Source organism: Scyliorhinus torazame, chromosome 11 (genome assembly GCF_047496885.1).
Source record: "Scyliorhinus torazame isolate Kashiwa2021f chromosome 11, sScyTor2.1, whole genome shotgun sequence".
NCBI classification, from domain to species: Eukaryota; Metazoa; Chordata; class Chondrichthyes; order Carcharhiniformes; family Scyliorhinidae; genus Scyliorhinus; species Scyliorhinus torazame.
Window position 1 is genome coordinate 69,026,198 of NC_092717.1, and position 16,646 is coordinate 69,042,843.

General features: G+C 42.6%; 1 protein-coding gene across 3 annotated transcripts in view; it reads right to left on the bottom strand.

Annotated features, from left to right (window-relative positions):
- The window catches only part of LOC140385322 (TGF-beta receptor type-1), a 151,745-nt gene that overhangs the window by 71,897 nt on the left and 63,202 nt on the right, over nt 1–16,646 (bottom strand). Inside the window, exon 2 of one of the 3 annotated variants that reach the window (XM_072467382.1) lies at nt 7,984–8,027. The exons of the other annotated variants lie outside the window; for them this stretch is intronic. The gene's annotated coding sequence lies outside the window, so the exon portion shown is untranslated. The remainder of the gene's footprint in view (nt 1–7,983; nt 8,028–16,646) is intronic. 3 annotated transcript variants of the gene reach the window in all.

Consider the following 16,646-nt stretch of genomic DNA (forward strand, 5'->3'; position numbering starts at 1 on the left):
GTGAATGTAAATCTAATATGCTTCTGTTAAAAGGTGTTTATTTTGTCTTCTGGATGTTGTTTGGCAAGTTATTAAGAATTACTTAGTGTTGTATGCTTTGGGGGGCTGTATTTGAATTAATGGTTGCTAAGATGTTCACTATGTTTAAAAAGGTTAACTTGAGTTCATAGAATAAACATTGTTTTGCTATAAAAAACACTTTTCCACATCTGCTGTACCACACCTGTAGAGTGGGCCGTGTGCTCCCCATACCACAATCTATTAAAAGTTGTGGGTCACGTGAACTCCATGATGCACTTTGGCGTTCTCTAAACCCTGGCCCATAACAAATTGGGGGTTCGAGGGGGATAAAAGTCTATTAGCTTGGCTTAGTGAACTTAAAGACAGTGAGGAGTGAGCATTTTGTGGTTGCTTTTCTGGCGTGATTATTCAGTTTAAGTAGGGAGTGTGTGGTGGACAATGGCTCTTTCAGAGGTTCTGAAGTTTTTGGGGATGGAGACGGTCACACGCAGTACCTTATGGACAGAGACTAAAAGCAGACTGTTAGATTTGGCAAAAACATTGCAGTTAACATGACCTGACAAAATGCGAAAAGATGAGGTAATTCTGGCGGTGGCTAAGCATTTAAAGTTGTCTGAGATACAGTTTGAATCATTGGAAATGGCAAAAATTCAGATAGTAATTAAACAAATGGAACATGAGAAAGAATTAAAGCAGCTTGAATACGAGAGAGAGAGAGAGAGAGAGAGAGAGAGAGAGAGAGAGAGAGAGAGAGAGAGAGAGAGAGAGAGAGAGAGAGAGAGAGAGAGAGAGAGAGAGAGAGAGAGAGAGAGGAAAAAGAAAGAGAGAGAGGGAAGAAAGAAACAGAAAGAATAGCCCAGGCAGAAAAAGAGAGATACAGATCAGGGAAAAAGCTAAAGAGAGAGAGTTTGAACTTCAAAAAATGGCCATGAAACATGACAGTCAGTTAAAATTGGCAGACGTAAAGGGAAATGTACAGTTCGTTGATAGTGATGAGGATAGTGAGAAAGAGCGTCATGGTCGAAGGCTTGGTAGGAATGTATTTAAATATGTCCAAGCAATGCCAAGGTTTGACGAGAAGAAGGTGGAAGCCTTTTTCATTTCATTTGAGGTGACTAAACAAATGAAATGGCCACAGGACATGTGGGTATGACTGATTCAAACAAAGCTGGTAGGTAGGGCTAGTGAAGTGTTTGCACCACTACCGGAGGGGGTATCCTGGACGTATGAGGAGGTGAAAGAATCCATCTGAGGTGCATATGAACTAGTGCCTGCAGCCTACAGACAAAGGTTTAGAAATTTAAGGAAAGAATTTGGTCAAACATACATGGAGTTTGAAAGGATCAAACAGAGTAATTTTGATAGGTGGATAAGGGCTTTGAAAAAAACCAAATGCATGAAGCTCTCAGAGAAATTATGCTTTTGGAGGAGTTTAAAAATTCAATTCCAGATGTAGTGAGAACTCATGTGGAAATGGCAGATTTTTATGAATTAGTTCATAAATCAAAGCTTGGTTTCCAACATCAGTTTCAACCTGTGAGGGATAGAAACTGGGGACATGAGAAATACTCAAGTGGTAAAGGTGATCTGATGAGGGATAATAAGAAGAGTGTGCCTCAGATTAAAATAGAAATCCAGGAGGGTGGAAAAGAAATTAAAAGTTTCAAATGTTTTCACTATAATAAACTAGGACATGTAAAGTCACAGTGTTGGTGGTTGAAGAAAAGCACTGGGAAGGCTGATGTGGTAAAACAAGATAAAACAGTGGGGTTTGTTAAAGTGGGAAAGGAAAGCCCAAGTGAAGCGAAGGAGGTGCAAAAGATTGTACAGCCTGATCAAGAGGTAATTGATAAGAAGGTGCCAGATGTCTTTAAAGAGTTTACTTGTGTGGGTAAAGTTTACTCATGTGTATCAGGAGGAGCAGGTAAAGAAGTCACAGTTTTAAGAGATACAGGGGCTAGTCAATCTTTAATGGTAAGAGATGAGGAATTATGTAGTTTGGGAAGAATGGTGTCAGAAAAGGTGGTGATATGTGGAATTCAGGGTGAGAGGAGTGGTGTTCCATTATATAAGGTAAGGTTGGAAAGTCCAGTGAAGAGTGATGAAGTGGTAGTAGGTGTAATAGAGAAACTATCTTGTCTAGGAATAGTTGATCTTGGGTAATGATATAGCTGGATCGCAGGTGGGAGTGATGACTACGGTGGTTGATAAGCCAGTGGAGAATCAGACAACTGAGGTGTTGAAGGACGAATATCCTGGGATTTTTGCGGATTGTGTAGTAACAAGGTCACAAAGTCACAGGTCAAGCCAAGAGGAGAAATCAAACAGTAAAGATGAAGTTGAAATGCAATTACCAGAAACGATTTTTGGTCAGATGGTTGAAAAAGAACAAGAACAGGTGGAGGATGAGGCAGATATTTTTAGTTTTGGAAAATTGGCAGAGTTACAACAAAAAGATATAGAAATAAAACGGATGTATCAGAAAGCATACACGGAAGAGGAATCTGAGTGTATACCAGAGTGTTATTACCGTAAAAGTGATGTCTTGATGAGAAAATGGAGACCTTTACATATGCAGGTGGATGAAAAGTGGGCAGAAGTTCATCAAGTAGTATTGCCGGTAGGGTATAGAAAGGAGGTGTTGCGAGTTGCACGAGGTACCAGTGGGAGGTCATTTGGGAATAAGGAAAACTCAAGCTAAAATATAAAAACATTTTTATTAGCCTGGACTACATAAAGATGTAGTTAAATTTTGTCAATCATGTCACACATATCAAGTGATAGAGAAACCTCAAGCAGTGATAAAACCAGCACCCTTAATACCCATTCCAGCATTTGAGGAACCTTTTACAATGGTCCTAATTGATTGCATAGGATGTTTCCAAAAACGAAAAGTGGGAATCAATATCTTTTGACTATAATGGATGTGTCTACTAGGTTTCCAGAGGCCATTCCAGTTGTAGCCACTGGAGTTGGCCACTTCCAGACATAAAATGGAGAACCGCAAAGGCTGAAGGGAAATTCAGCCCAACACAGGCAAAAACTAGCAGGTGCAAGTTTACTGTGTATTAGACTCTGCAGAAACCCGGACAGCATCGATACAAGCAGCCATCTGCATAGTAATGTAGCAGCCATCTACATAGCAATGAGCGATCCCCGGGAACAATCAAAACATTTTAAGGTAAACAAGGCCAAGCCAGACTCCTCGGCGCCAGCAGGAGCCAACACAAAAGAGGTTAACGGACACTTAAAAGACCGCCCAACGATCAAGGAACAGCTCCAGTATTGGAGAAATCGAACCAAGCGATTGGAACAAAGTCCAATCACTTGGAACCAGGTACGGGGTCCCCTCCGAAGGGCGGGAAGCCCCTGGGGACTATAAAGTAAAGCCCCCAAGTTCAAATCGTCCTTCTTGACAGGGTCACTCAGTAACGCGAAGCAACCCCTGAGAGTGAACTGTCCAGCGGCCTCCAAGCAGCTAAGTCTCAAGTCAACGCTCGCTACGAGATAGGCGCTCCTAGCTACCAGTCCATACCAGCTTTTGAATCCCACAGACTCAGAAACCGAACGAAAGGCCATTTGTTCCCCTGATCTGGTGGGCCAGTCCGAAGCTAAGTATTGGCCTGTATGCAATAGAAATAGCTTAGAAAGTAGAGTTTATGCATGAGTAGCGATTTGTGTATAATAAATGTGCTTTGATTTGAATCTTACTAATTGGTGTGTTGAGTTATTGATCATTACTTGAACTTGAACCTCGTGGCGGTATCACAAAGATGCCTGGCGACTCTAGAGCAAAGGTTATAAAACAGAGCCAATTGAACCAAAGGTTAGCAACACAGTACGTAATATTACAGCTAAAAGGATTGTGGAGGAGTTACTTAAATTCCTTGCTAGATATGGACTACCCACAGAAATACAATCGGATCAAGGATCAAATTTTACCTCGAGGTTATTCAAAGAAGTCATGGATAGCTTAGGAATAAAACAATTTAAATCAACTGCATACCATTCAGAACGCAGGGAGCGTTAGAAAGGTGGCATCAGACATTAAAGACAATAGTGAGGGCTGATTGTCAAGATTATCCAGAGGATTGGGATTAAAAGAATTCCATTCGTACTGTTTGCAATTAGGGATGCACCTAATGAGTCAACCAAATTTAGTCCTTTTGAACTAATTTTTGGTCATGAGGCAAGAGAACCACTTAAATTGATTAAGGAAAAATTGGTGAGAAATCAGAAATTATATTATTGGATTATGTGTCAAATTCTAAGGAACGATTAAATAGAGCAGGTGAATTGGTTAGACATTTAAAAGTTGCACAAAGTGGGATGAAACGGGTCGTGGACAAGAAATCCAAAGTTTGTAGTTTTGCCAGTGGAGATAAAGTTTTAGTGTTGTTACCAGTGGTAGGTGAACCTTGAAAAGCAAGGTTTTGTGGACCTTATCAGATTGAAAGGAAATTAAGTGAGGTGAATTGTGGTATAAACACCAGATAGAAGGAAAACTCACCGAGTGTGTCATGTGAATATGCTTAAAATGTACTTTGAAAGGGAAGGAGAGAAAAGGAGGAGGTTTTAATGATTCTAACTCAGTGATGAAGCAAATCCAGATGACTGTGAATTTGACATACCTCAAATTAAATTGAAAAACGCGGATGTTCTTAAAAATTGGGCTAAATTGTTCAGTTACCTTCCAGAGGAAAAATGAACTGGCGACAAAGAGTTATTGATATCACATGGGCAAGTTTGTAGAGATAAATTGGGAAGTACTAAAATGGCTATACATGATGTCAATGTGGGGAATGCTGTTCTAATCAAACAACATCCATATAGGCTTAACCCTTAAAAGTTGGCACAGGTTAACAAAGAGATTGAGAGTATGCTTAAAAATAGTGATGGTGCCTAAACCAGACGGTACCCAACGATTGTGTGTGGACTATAGAAAGGTTAATGCAGTTACAAGAACGGACTCTTATCCTATCCCACATTTGGAGGATTGCATTGAGAAAGTGGGACAATCAGCTTTTGTTTCCAAATGGATTTACTTAAACGTTACTGGCAGGTACCTTGATCCGAAAGGGTGAAGGCGATTTCAGCTTTTGTGACTCCAGATGGTATGTACCAATTCAAAGTTATGTCATTTGCCATGAAAAACGCCCCAGTCACATTTCAATGGGGTTAACTAACAAATTTGTTTCAGGATTACCCAATTGTGCGGTATACATCAACAATCTGGTAATTTTCAGCAGACATGGAAAGAACATTTAAAACATCTGATGGAGTTATTCGATCGACTTCAGGGGGCGGGTTTGGTGATAAACCTAGCCAAAAGTGAATTTGGAAAAGCCCAAGTCACTTTCCTTGGCCAAACAATTGGACAGGGTCGAATGGTCACACGGGATGTGAAATCAACAGTTATTGAGGAGTTTTCTGATACCCTCAAGATGAAGGGAAATAATGAGAGTTCTTGGCATGAGTGAATTTGATCGAACATTTGTGCAAAGGTTTTGTAGCATGATTGCTCCACTGATGGACTTGCTGAAGAGACGTCGAAATTTCAGTGGACAGCGGACTTTCAACAGGCATTTGACTGCCTGAAAGCTGTGATAAGCAATGCTCCTGTGTTGGAGAATTACAAGGGACTCTGTGATCAGATTGAACTAAAGTCTCTGACTTTAAAGAGAAATGCCGAGGCATAGAGAAATGGACGGATCGTGCAGAGAGCTTCTTGTTCAAAGAATGTCAATCGAGACGGATTCCAGTTGGAGGAAGAAGAAAAAAATGGACTTTATTGTTGTACCTGTTTGCATATGTGTTTTTTTTTAAACAAAAAAGTATATTTACTGAGTGCATTTCTTAAAGGATAGTGAAAAGGTGAGAAAGGAAACCATCTTGAAGTTGATAGTTTATTTTTTGGGGGGGGGGGGGGGGGTGTCATGTGAGAGTACCTTTAAGAAATGGGTGTTTAAGAAATTTACCTTTAAGAAATGGGTGTTCATCAGTGATGTCAGAGTGTGGGCAGAGCTGGGCTGTCTGTCAGCTTTTTACTCTGTTTGCTGCAGGGCGTGTTTTAGTTTCGTTTTCAGTATTGGGAGCTGAAGCCAGACAGGTGTACTGTTGATCTCTCTGCCATGAAAAGATTATCTCGATCATTTGGTGAATTCTGAATTATAAATGTTCTCAGTAGTGAATGCAAACCTAATGTGCTTCTGTTAAAACGGCATTTCTTGTGTCTTCTGGATGTTGTTTGGGAAGTTAAGAATTATTTAGTGCTGTATTCTTTGGGGGTTATATTTGAATTAATGGTTGCTAATTTGTTCACTGTATGTTTTAAAAAGGTTAACTTGAGTTCATAGAATAAACATTGTTTTGCTTTAAAAAATACTTTCCATTTCTGCTGTACCACACCTGTAGAGTGGGCTGTGTGCTCCCCATACCACAATCTATTAAAAGTTGTGGGTCAGGTGAACTCCATGATACACTTTGGGGTTCTCTAAACCCTGGCCCATAACATTCTCGCCTACCCCCAATAACCTATCCCCCTTGCTTACCAAGAATCTATCCAGCCCTGCCTTAAAAATATTCAAAGACACTGCGTCCACCGCCTTTTCAGGAAGAGCATTCCAAAGATTCAGGATTCTCAGAGTGAAAGAATTTTGCCTCATTGTTTTCTAGGAGTGATCCTTCATTTTTAAACAGCCATCCGTAGAACATAGAACATACAGTGCACAAGTCTGCACCGACCCACTTAAGCCCTCACTTCCACCCTATCCCCGTAACCCAATAACCCCTCCTAACCTTTTTGGTCATTAAGGGCAATTTATCATGGCCAATCCACCTAACCTGCACGTCTTTGGACCGTGGGAGGAAACCAGAGCATCCGGAGGAAACCCACGCAGACACGGGGAGAACGTGCAGACTCCGCTGACAGTGACTCAGCAGGGAATCGAAGCTGGGACCCCGGCGCTGTGAAGCCACAGTGCTATCCACTTGTGCTACCAGGCTGACCAAGTTCTAGATTCTCCCACAAAAGGAAACGTCTTCTCCACATCCACCCTGTCAAGACCCCTCAGGATCTCACATCTTTCAATATCGTCACCTCTTACTCTTCTAAACTCCAGCGTTACAAGCCTAGCTTGATAATCTTTTCTCCACAGACAATCCACCCACTCCAGGTATTTTTCTGGTAAATCTCTCTGAACTGCTTCCAATGCATATACATCCTTCTTTAAATAGGATGATCAATACTCTATAGATCCCTTTGCACCTTAGAGCAAACTCTAATCATTTTGATAATATGCTTTGTTCTTTGATACGATCTTTAAATTCGAGTTATGGACGGTTCATCATTCTCCTAGGGTCTTTTTCTCAATGGAATATATCTTTGCTTAGTTATGGAATATTTCCTTAAATGTCTGCTACTGTTTCTCAATTGTCATACCATTTAACCTATTTTCCCAGTTCACTTTTGCCAATTCTCTCCTCATACATTTAAATAATGGCAATCACAAGGTTAAGATACCAGTCTTACACCCACTTTTCTCTCCACAAACTGAATGTGAAGTTCAATCATGTAATGATCACTGCTACCAAAAGACTTTCTTTACAAGGTCATTAGTCAAATCTGCGTCATTGCCTATCATCAGGTTGAGGATAGCTTGCCCTCTGGTTAGTTTGAGAACATGCTACTTTAAGTGATCCAGGGTGACATGGCGGTGCAGTGGTTAGCACTGCTGCCTCACAACGCTCAGTACCCAGGTTCGATCCCGGCTCTGGGTCACTGTCCGTGTGGAGTTTGCACACTCTCCCAGTGTTTGCGCGTGTCTCACCCCCCACAATGCAAAGATGTGCAGGGTAGGTGAATTGGCCACATTAAAATGTCCCTTGATTGAAAAAAAGAATTGGGTACTGCAAATTTATTACATAAAAAAAGAAAGTGATCCAAAAACACTATGAACTCACCTTCCAGGCTTACTCTGTTGTCCTGCTCAAAAACATGCTTGATGCTGAATAAAGACAGGCAAAGCAAAGCTGTAATCCCCTCGACAAGCAGACCTGTTGACACTCATTGACAGGCTTACAAATTCATAACAATCATTCAGCAAGATACAAACAACGCCGTCAACACTTCAGAATCAAAGCCAAACACAAATTAGCACCTTTGAGACAACACAGGATAAAACCAGATTAATGCTAATTGAACTTGAAATAGGCCATTTATATAGGCAAAAAGTGCAACAACCAGTTATCCAGAATATTGACTCATTCATTCATCCATCCAACCATGAGCCTGTAACAATACTGTGCCACAATAACATTTCATTGATCCATATGTTTGATTGCAATTGTATGTAATTTATCTAACAAGGTAGAGCAACATTTTGCATTAGTAAATAACTTACTAGAAAATGTAGTCTGTAATCACTGGTCTCACACAAGCCTGGATTCTATTTTTCCTTTTTAAAATAAATTTAGAATACCCAATTCATTTTTTTCCAATTAAGGGGCAATCTAGCGTGGCCAATCCACCTAACCACATTTTTGGGGGGGGGGGGGGGGGGGGGGGGGGGGGGGGGGGGGGGGCGAAACCCACACAAACACGGAGAATGTGCAAACTCCACACGGACAGTGACCCGGAGCCGGGATCAAACCTGGGGCCGTGAGGCTGCAGTGCTAACCATTGCGCGTCCGTGCTGTCCTCTGGATTCTTTTTAAAATGATTAGCTGAAACAAAGTAAATTTCTAGTGCAGTTATTTTAATGAATCAGAATTTGCTGGGAAAATAAGAGTTTAAAGAAGGTGCTTTTACTAGAATTGAAGTATTTAATTTCCTTTTGATTTTGTTCCCCTTTATTTATTGTTCTGTAGCTAATTTGACTGCAATTTACTCTATCTTCTTCGCAGTTGTTCCTTGTTTTCTTTCTCTATTCATAAATCCTATTTCGAGATAGAATGCTGAACCCATTGTGCACCGTGGGTCTAGATGTCATGTCGGCCTCACCATTCTCAGCCACATTTCGAGCAATGTGCAGGACAATTTGAAGGGCATGGGCAAAACAAAATCTAGCAAGTGGGCCATGCGACGAGATGCTCACTCTAACAAATTCGGAGCCAAAGTTTAAATCATATAAACAAGTCGTAAACAAATAAAAAACACAAAATTCAACACCAGAAAGCCAGTTTACAATTCTTGCCTTCTCTGACACTGCAGGTGTGCCTGATATATATAGCTTTGTACAAACAAGCGTGTCAACTAATACAAACACACTGGTGTTCTTTGCGGAGTTTCAACGGTAGAGACATTTCATTAACTGGGGCCCATAACTGGGTAACTGTTTTCACCAGACACATCAACTCCGCCTTAATCTATCCACAGTTAGTTAGGTAATCGGAGCTGGGAAATGAACACCATGACAACATACTGGAGAAACAGAAGGGGGGGAGGAGGTAAAAGTGTACCAGTGAAGCTCCAGATTACAATATAAAACACAAGAGCTAGCTCCCACATCCCTACCTTCAAGCCAAACCCAATTTACAATAAACACTTATCAATTTGCGTCAGACTCTTTTGTTTTGTTGCATTCTCTTTGTGATGTAGCGGCTGTATTGCAGATACATAACCACGAGCATGCAAAGAGTAAGCGAGTCGTAAGATACAGATGGATCTTATTAAAGACAAAGAGGGTGTTATAAGCTTAGAGATACAGGGCGGGATGAGAATATTCAATAAGTACTTTGCATTGGTGTTTATTAAGGGAGGATGCTGACAACAAATCAGTAGAAGCAGAGGTAATGGATGGGATGAAAATTGATGGGCAGGACCTATCAGAGAGGCTGACTATGCATAAGAGTGAATAGGTTGCCTGGTCTGGGTAGCTTGGACCAGATCCAAAGTTGCTAAATGGAGTGGAAATGGAGATAGCGAAGAGTTTGTCACAATCTCACAGCCTTCCCTAGATACATGGGAACTGCTAGAACAGTGCAGAGTGGCAAATGTGACATCCTTATTCAAGAACGAGTGTAAAGACAGTGCAAGTAACTTCAGGCCAATCAATTTAACATCTGTGGTGGGGCCAATTTTAGAAACAATCAAAAAAATAAAATCAACTGGCACCTGACAAGATTGAGTTTATCAAGAATCAGCACAAGATTTGCAAAAGATAGATCGTGATTGACTAATCTAACTGAATATTTTGACAAGTAACAGAGGATGCAGTGAATGTGGTCTACGTGGATTTTAAGAAAGCACATGATAAAGTGCCACATAAAAGGTTGGTGAACAAAACTAGGATCAGTGCCAGGTTGCATTAAAAAAACTGACTTAAGAACAGAAAACAGCAAATCGTGGCAAATGATTGTCTAAGATCTTCCGTTCTGAAAGACAGAGATGATCCTCAAGTGCCAATCCTAGGACAACTGCTTTTTTTGAATGGCTTACCTATTGGGATAGAGGAAAATTTTCCAAAGATACCAAACTTGTGGGAGACAGAGGACGGTTCATAGGAGATCATAGATCATAGAACATCGTGCAGAAGGAGGCCATTCAGCCCATCACTTCCACCCTCTCCCCATAACCCAATAACCCTAACCTTTTTGGACACGAAGGGCAATTTAGCATGTCCACTCTACTTAACTTGCACGTCTTTGGACTGGATTGATTTATTGTCACGTGCACCGAGGTACAGTGAAAAGTATTTTTCTACAAGCAGCTCAACAGATCAAGTCAAAGAAAATAAAATAAAAAGAAAATACATAATAGCACAACACAAGGTACACAATGTAACTACACAAACAGCGGCATCGGGTGAAGCATACAGGGGTGTAGTGTTAATGAGGTCAGTCCATAAGAGGGTCATTTAGGAGTCTGGTAACAGCGGGGAAGAAGCTGTTTTTGAGTCTGTTCCTGCGTGTCCTCAGACTTTTGTATCTCCTACCCAATGGAAGATGTTGGACGAGTGAATAAGCCGGGTGGGAAGGGTCTTTGATTATGCTGCCCGCTTTTCATTGATAGGTTAGCCGAATGAACAGGGAGGTGGCAATTAGAATTTAAACAGATAAATAGGAGGTGATCTATTTTGGCAGGAGGGGGAAGATAGACTAAATAGCACAATTGTAAAGAGTGTGCAAGGAAAAAGGACCGGAGAGTGAAGGTGAATAGATTTTTGAAGGCGGCAGGGCAAAGAATATTCTATCTCAGCGAAGCATTTAGATCTTGGGTCATATAAATAGAGCTACTGGGCAGTATGGTAGCAGTGACTTCACAGCGGCAGGGTCAGAGGTTCGATTCTCAGCTTGGGTCACTGTCTGTGCAGAGTCTGCACCTTCTCCCCACGTCTGCGTAGGTTTCCTCCGGGTGCTCTGGTTTCCTCCCACAAGTCTCGAAAGACTTGCTTGTTTGGTGAATTGGACATTCTGAATTCTCCCTCAGTGTACCCCGAACAGGTGCCAGAATGTGGCGACTCGTGGCTTTTCACAGTAACCTCATTGCAGTGTTAATGTAAGCCTACTTGTGACAATAAAGATTATTATTATTAAGAGCACAGAACTTATGCAGAACCGTATAACACTGGTTAAGCCACAAATAGAACACTGCATTCAGTTCGGATTAGAGAGGGTCCTTGGACGGTGGGCATTTCCTGGAATGAGGGAATTTAGCTACAAAAGAAGTTGGGGTTCTCTATGTTAGAACAAAGGAGAATGAGTGATTTGTTTGGGGTTGTACAGGATTATGACAGGTATAAGGTAGACAAAGTAAAGCTGTGTTGCAATATTTACCCGCTATAAGTATGGCAGTCAATAAGGTTGCCCTTCTTTTGTCTAGATATTGATATTATATTGCTTTCAGAGTCGCCAGGTATCAAATGATACCACCACAAGGTTCAACCGGATATCGATCAAAGACCCAACAGCCAATTAGTTAGTTCAAGTTCAATAATACTTCATTGACACACAAGATTAACTTATACATGCAACATAAACACTACGATGCAGTTAGGGAATATACAGTGAATGGTAGAACCCTCAAGAGTATTGAAAGTCAAAGAGATCTAGGAGTACAGGTCCACAGGTCATTGAAAGGGGCAACACAGGTGGAGAAGGTAGTCAAGAAGGCATACGGCATGCTTGCCTTCATTGGCCGGGGCATTGAGTATAAGAATTGGCAAGTCATGTTGCAGCTGTATAGAACCTTAGTTAGGCCACACTTGGAGTATAGTGTTCAATTCTGGTCGCCACTCTACCAGAAGGATGTGGAGGCTTTAGAGAGGGTGCAGAAGAGATTTACCAGAATGTTGCCTGGTATGGAGGGCATAAGCTATGAGGAGCGATTGAATAAACTCGGTTTGTTCCCACTGGAACGAAGGAGGTTGAGGGGCGACACGATAGAGGTATACAAAATTATGAGGGGCATAGACAGAGTGGATAGTCAGAGGCTTTTCCCCAGGGTAGAGGGGTCAATTACTAGGGGGCATAGGTTTAAGGTGAGAGGGGCAAGGTTTAGAGTAGATGTACGAGGCAAGTTTTTTTTACGCAGAGGGTAGTGGGTGCCTGGAACTCGCTACCGGAGGAGGTAGTGGAAGCAGGGACGATAGGGACATTTAAGGGGCATCTTGACAAATATGAATAGGATGGGAATAGAAGGATACGGACCCAGGAAGTGTAGAAGATTGTAGTTTAGTCGGGCAGTATGGTCGGCACGGGCTTGGAGGGCCGAAGGGCCTGTTCCTGTGCTGTACATTTCTTTGTTCTTTGTACGAGCTAAATTACACCTAACACTATGACAACCTGTACGTACTTCAGGCACCCAGCTTAGGTCAGAGGCACAGTGGCCTTTGCTCAAATCTGGATCTGCTGGGTCTGGAGAAGTAACTGCGGTTCAGCTTAGCTCATCCGTCTGGTAGTGAGCGTCGAACTTGGACTTGCTTCTGGTCGTGGTGCTACAGTTGGAGATAGACGTTGCCAGAGCGCCAGGTCCAAAAGAGATCGAACACATGGCAGTGTCTCTCTTTATCCTTGGGGGGTTTCACGCTCTTTTGGGCAGTCCTTAGGTTTGGACTTCGACAGAATTCGGCAGACTTCGATCACTGCCTTCGATCTGAGCCAATAAAGGGGCCGGTGCCTTGATGGCTGGGCGTGTCCCAAGCAGTCATTGACCTTGCTGTTTATGCTTCCCGAGTAAAGGGAGTGGCGCAGATGTGTCTGGAATTGTATCGGATACCCGAGTACCAGTCCTTTGTCTTAGGTAAATGGGTCATTAGAATACAAATCGGCTGGGGGTTGCAATACTGTCTGGTTCTCTGCTTACAAATATACATTTAGGCTCTGAGCCTGCCTGAATCTTGTATTGGCCATATTTCCCTTGAGTCTTTGCAAATGTCCATGTTTCTTTGTAAGTGGCCATCCCAGATGGCTACAGCTGTTCCATTAGCTGATCATAGAAGGGTGAGAGGACAGAGGTTTTGGACAAGAGATACAGTGGGGTTGTGAGGAAGAACACTAAGAATGAAGAGTAGTACTGACCTGGAATCAGCTACCTATGAATTTGGCAGAAAGGGAGACAACTGATTATTTCAAAAGGAAATTGCCTGGTGAATTGATTGAAATAAACTTCCAGGGCCATTGGGGGAATGGGACTGTTGATTGCTCTACAAAGAGCCTGCATGAACTTGATGCGCTGAAGGTGCCATTACAACTAAGGAGACCAATTATTCCAATATTTTAACAGAAAGATTAGAATAACAGCATTAAGACAGCAAGCCTTATTCCCTTGAAATACTGCATCATTCAAAAAAGTACCTGCCTTGCAGCATAGCAGTTGGCAGCGGCTTTGATGTATGGATAGCTTTTGCCACAACAATTTTTACATTTGGAACATCTCTAAAAATTCAGATTTGACTTAATCTTAATTACTTAGCTCGCCTAATTTTGCAAAATTTATTACCAATGTGTCTTAATTATTCTCTTTGAGACACAGACAAAAACAGCAGTGGCACAGTGGCAGGCACTGCTGCCTCACAGCTCTTGGGACCGGGTTCAATTCTGGCCTTAGGTGACTGTGTGGAGTTTGCACTCTCTCATGTCTGCGAGGGTTTCCTCCGGGTGCTCCAGTTTTATCTGTGCAGGTTAGGTGGATTGGCCATGCTAAATTGCCCCTTAGTGTCCAAAGGTTAGGTGGGGTCACTGGGTAATAGGGATAGGGTGGCGGCGTGGGCTTAAGTAGGGTGCTCTTTCCAAGGGCCGGTGCAGACTCGATGGGCTGAATGGCCTCCTTCTGCACTGTATAGTCTATGATCTATGAACACAGAGACACAGACAGAGACAGTCAAACACAGGAAGGCGGAAGGATTCCAGAGTACGCGTGCATGTTATTTACCAGGTATAGTTAAATAAAAGTTCAAAATTTTTAAGTCAGCTTTTATCGCCCCCCCCCCCCCCCCCGGGCAAGCCAAGCCAATCAAATATATCGTTGAGAAAAGTCAGATGTTACATTGTCCAAAGGGCCTTCCCTAGCCATTATTAATGGAAGTTCAGAGTGGAACAGGTATTTTCAAGAACATCAACAGCAATCCCTCCAAATAAAAATAATTAGGTAACTTTCAGAAGATTGTTGAAGAGAGAGACATGTTGCTGAAGCGTTCTCTTTTGTCATCAGGACAAATGCAAGAATGCAGAATTTCAAACTATCACAACAATGTTTACTGCTGGAGAAAAGAAAATAAAGAGTGCTGATTGGTTGGCAAGTCAGCTCTGAATGTGGAAAAAAAAACAAGTGGTGTCCAATCGCAGAATCGCATGTAACAACAGACATTTTGTTCTGGGTTTTTCGAGGAGGTCACTAAGATGATTGATGCAGGTAGGGCAGTGGATGTTGTCTATATGCACTTCAGTAAGGCCTTTGACAAGGTCCCTCGTGGTAGACTAGTACAAAAGGTGAAGTCACACGGGATCAGGGGTGAGCTGGCATGGTGGATACAGAACTGGCTAGGCCATAGAAAGCAGAGAGTAGCAATGGAGGGATGCTTTTCTAATTGGAGGGCTGTGACCAGTGGTGTTCCACAGGGATCAGTGCTGGGACCTTTGCTCTTTGTAGTATATATAAATGATTTGGAGGAAAATGTAACTGGTCTGATTAGTAAGTTTGCAGACGACACAAAGGTTGGTGGAATTGCGGATAGCGACGAGGACTGTCCGAGGATACAGCAGGATTTAGATTGTCTGGAGACTTGGGCGGAGAGATGGCAGATGGAGTTTAATCCAGGCAAATGTGAGGTAATGCATTTTGGAAGGTCTAATGCAGGTAGGGAATATACAGTGAATGGTAGAACCCTCAAGAGTATTGAAAGTCAAAGAGATCTAGGAGTACAGGTCCACAGGTCATTGAAAGGGGCAACACAGGTGGAGAAGGTAGTCAAGAAGGCATACGGCATGCTTGCCTTCATGGGCCGGGGCATTGAGTATAAGAATTGGCAAGTCATGTTGCAGCTGTATAGAACCTTAGTTAGGCCACACTTGGAGTGTTCAATTCTGGTCGCCACACTACCAGAAGGATGTGGAGGCTTTAGAGAGGGTGCAGAAGAGATTTACCAGAGTGTTGCCTGGTATGGAGGGCATTAGCTATGAGGAGCGGTTGAATAAACTCGGTTTGTTCTCACTGGAACGAAGGAGGTTGAGGGGAGACCTGATAGAGGTATACAAAGTTATGAGGGGCATAGACAGAGTGGATAGTCAGAGGCTTTTCCCCAGGGTAGAGGGGTCAATTACTAGGGGGCATAGGTTTAAGGTGAGAGGGGCAAGGTTTAGAGTAGATGTACGAGGCAAGTTTTTTTACGCAGAGGGTAGTGGGTGCCTGGAACTCGCTGCCGGAGGAGGTGGTGGAAGCAGGGACGATCGTGACATTTAAGGGGCATCTTGACAAATACATGAATAGGATGGGAATAGAAGGATACAGACCCAGGAAGTGTAGAAGATTGTAGTTTAGTCGGGCAGCATGGTCGGCACGGGCTTGGAGGGCCGAAGGGCCTGTTCTTGTGCTGTACATTTCTGTGTTCTTTGTTCTTTGTTTTTCAAACATGGGCTTGTTGACTACGATCTGTGTACTATGAATAACCAAAGTAACATGCTGCTTGATTCGCTCAACCAATCATTGATGCATCCGGCCTATGTACCTGGCATTGCATTGGCACTGAAATTCATACACAACATGACTCAATTATGTAGTAAGCCCGACGTCAGCAGTCAGTATCCGGTTAGTGGAAAATACCACTCATGTAGCCACTGCATAGTAGCAGTGTGAAATCACAGAAAAATACCGTGCAGAAAAGGTCCTTCGGCCCATCGAGTCTGCATGCCGCACAAAAGGCACCCGATCTGCCAATCCTAATCCCATTAGCCAGCACTTGGCCCATAGCCTCGAATGTTAAGACGTGCCAAGTGCTCATCCAGGTACTTTTTTAAAGGATGAGGCGCAACCCACCTCTACTACCCTCCCAGGCAGTGCGTTCCAGACTGTCACCACCTTCTGGGTAAAAGTTTTTTTCTCAAATCCCCCCGAACCTCCCACTCAACACCTTGAACTTGTGTCCCCTCGTAACCGACCCTTCAATTAAGGGGAACAGCTGTTCCCTAGC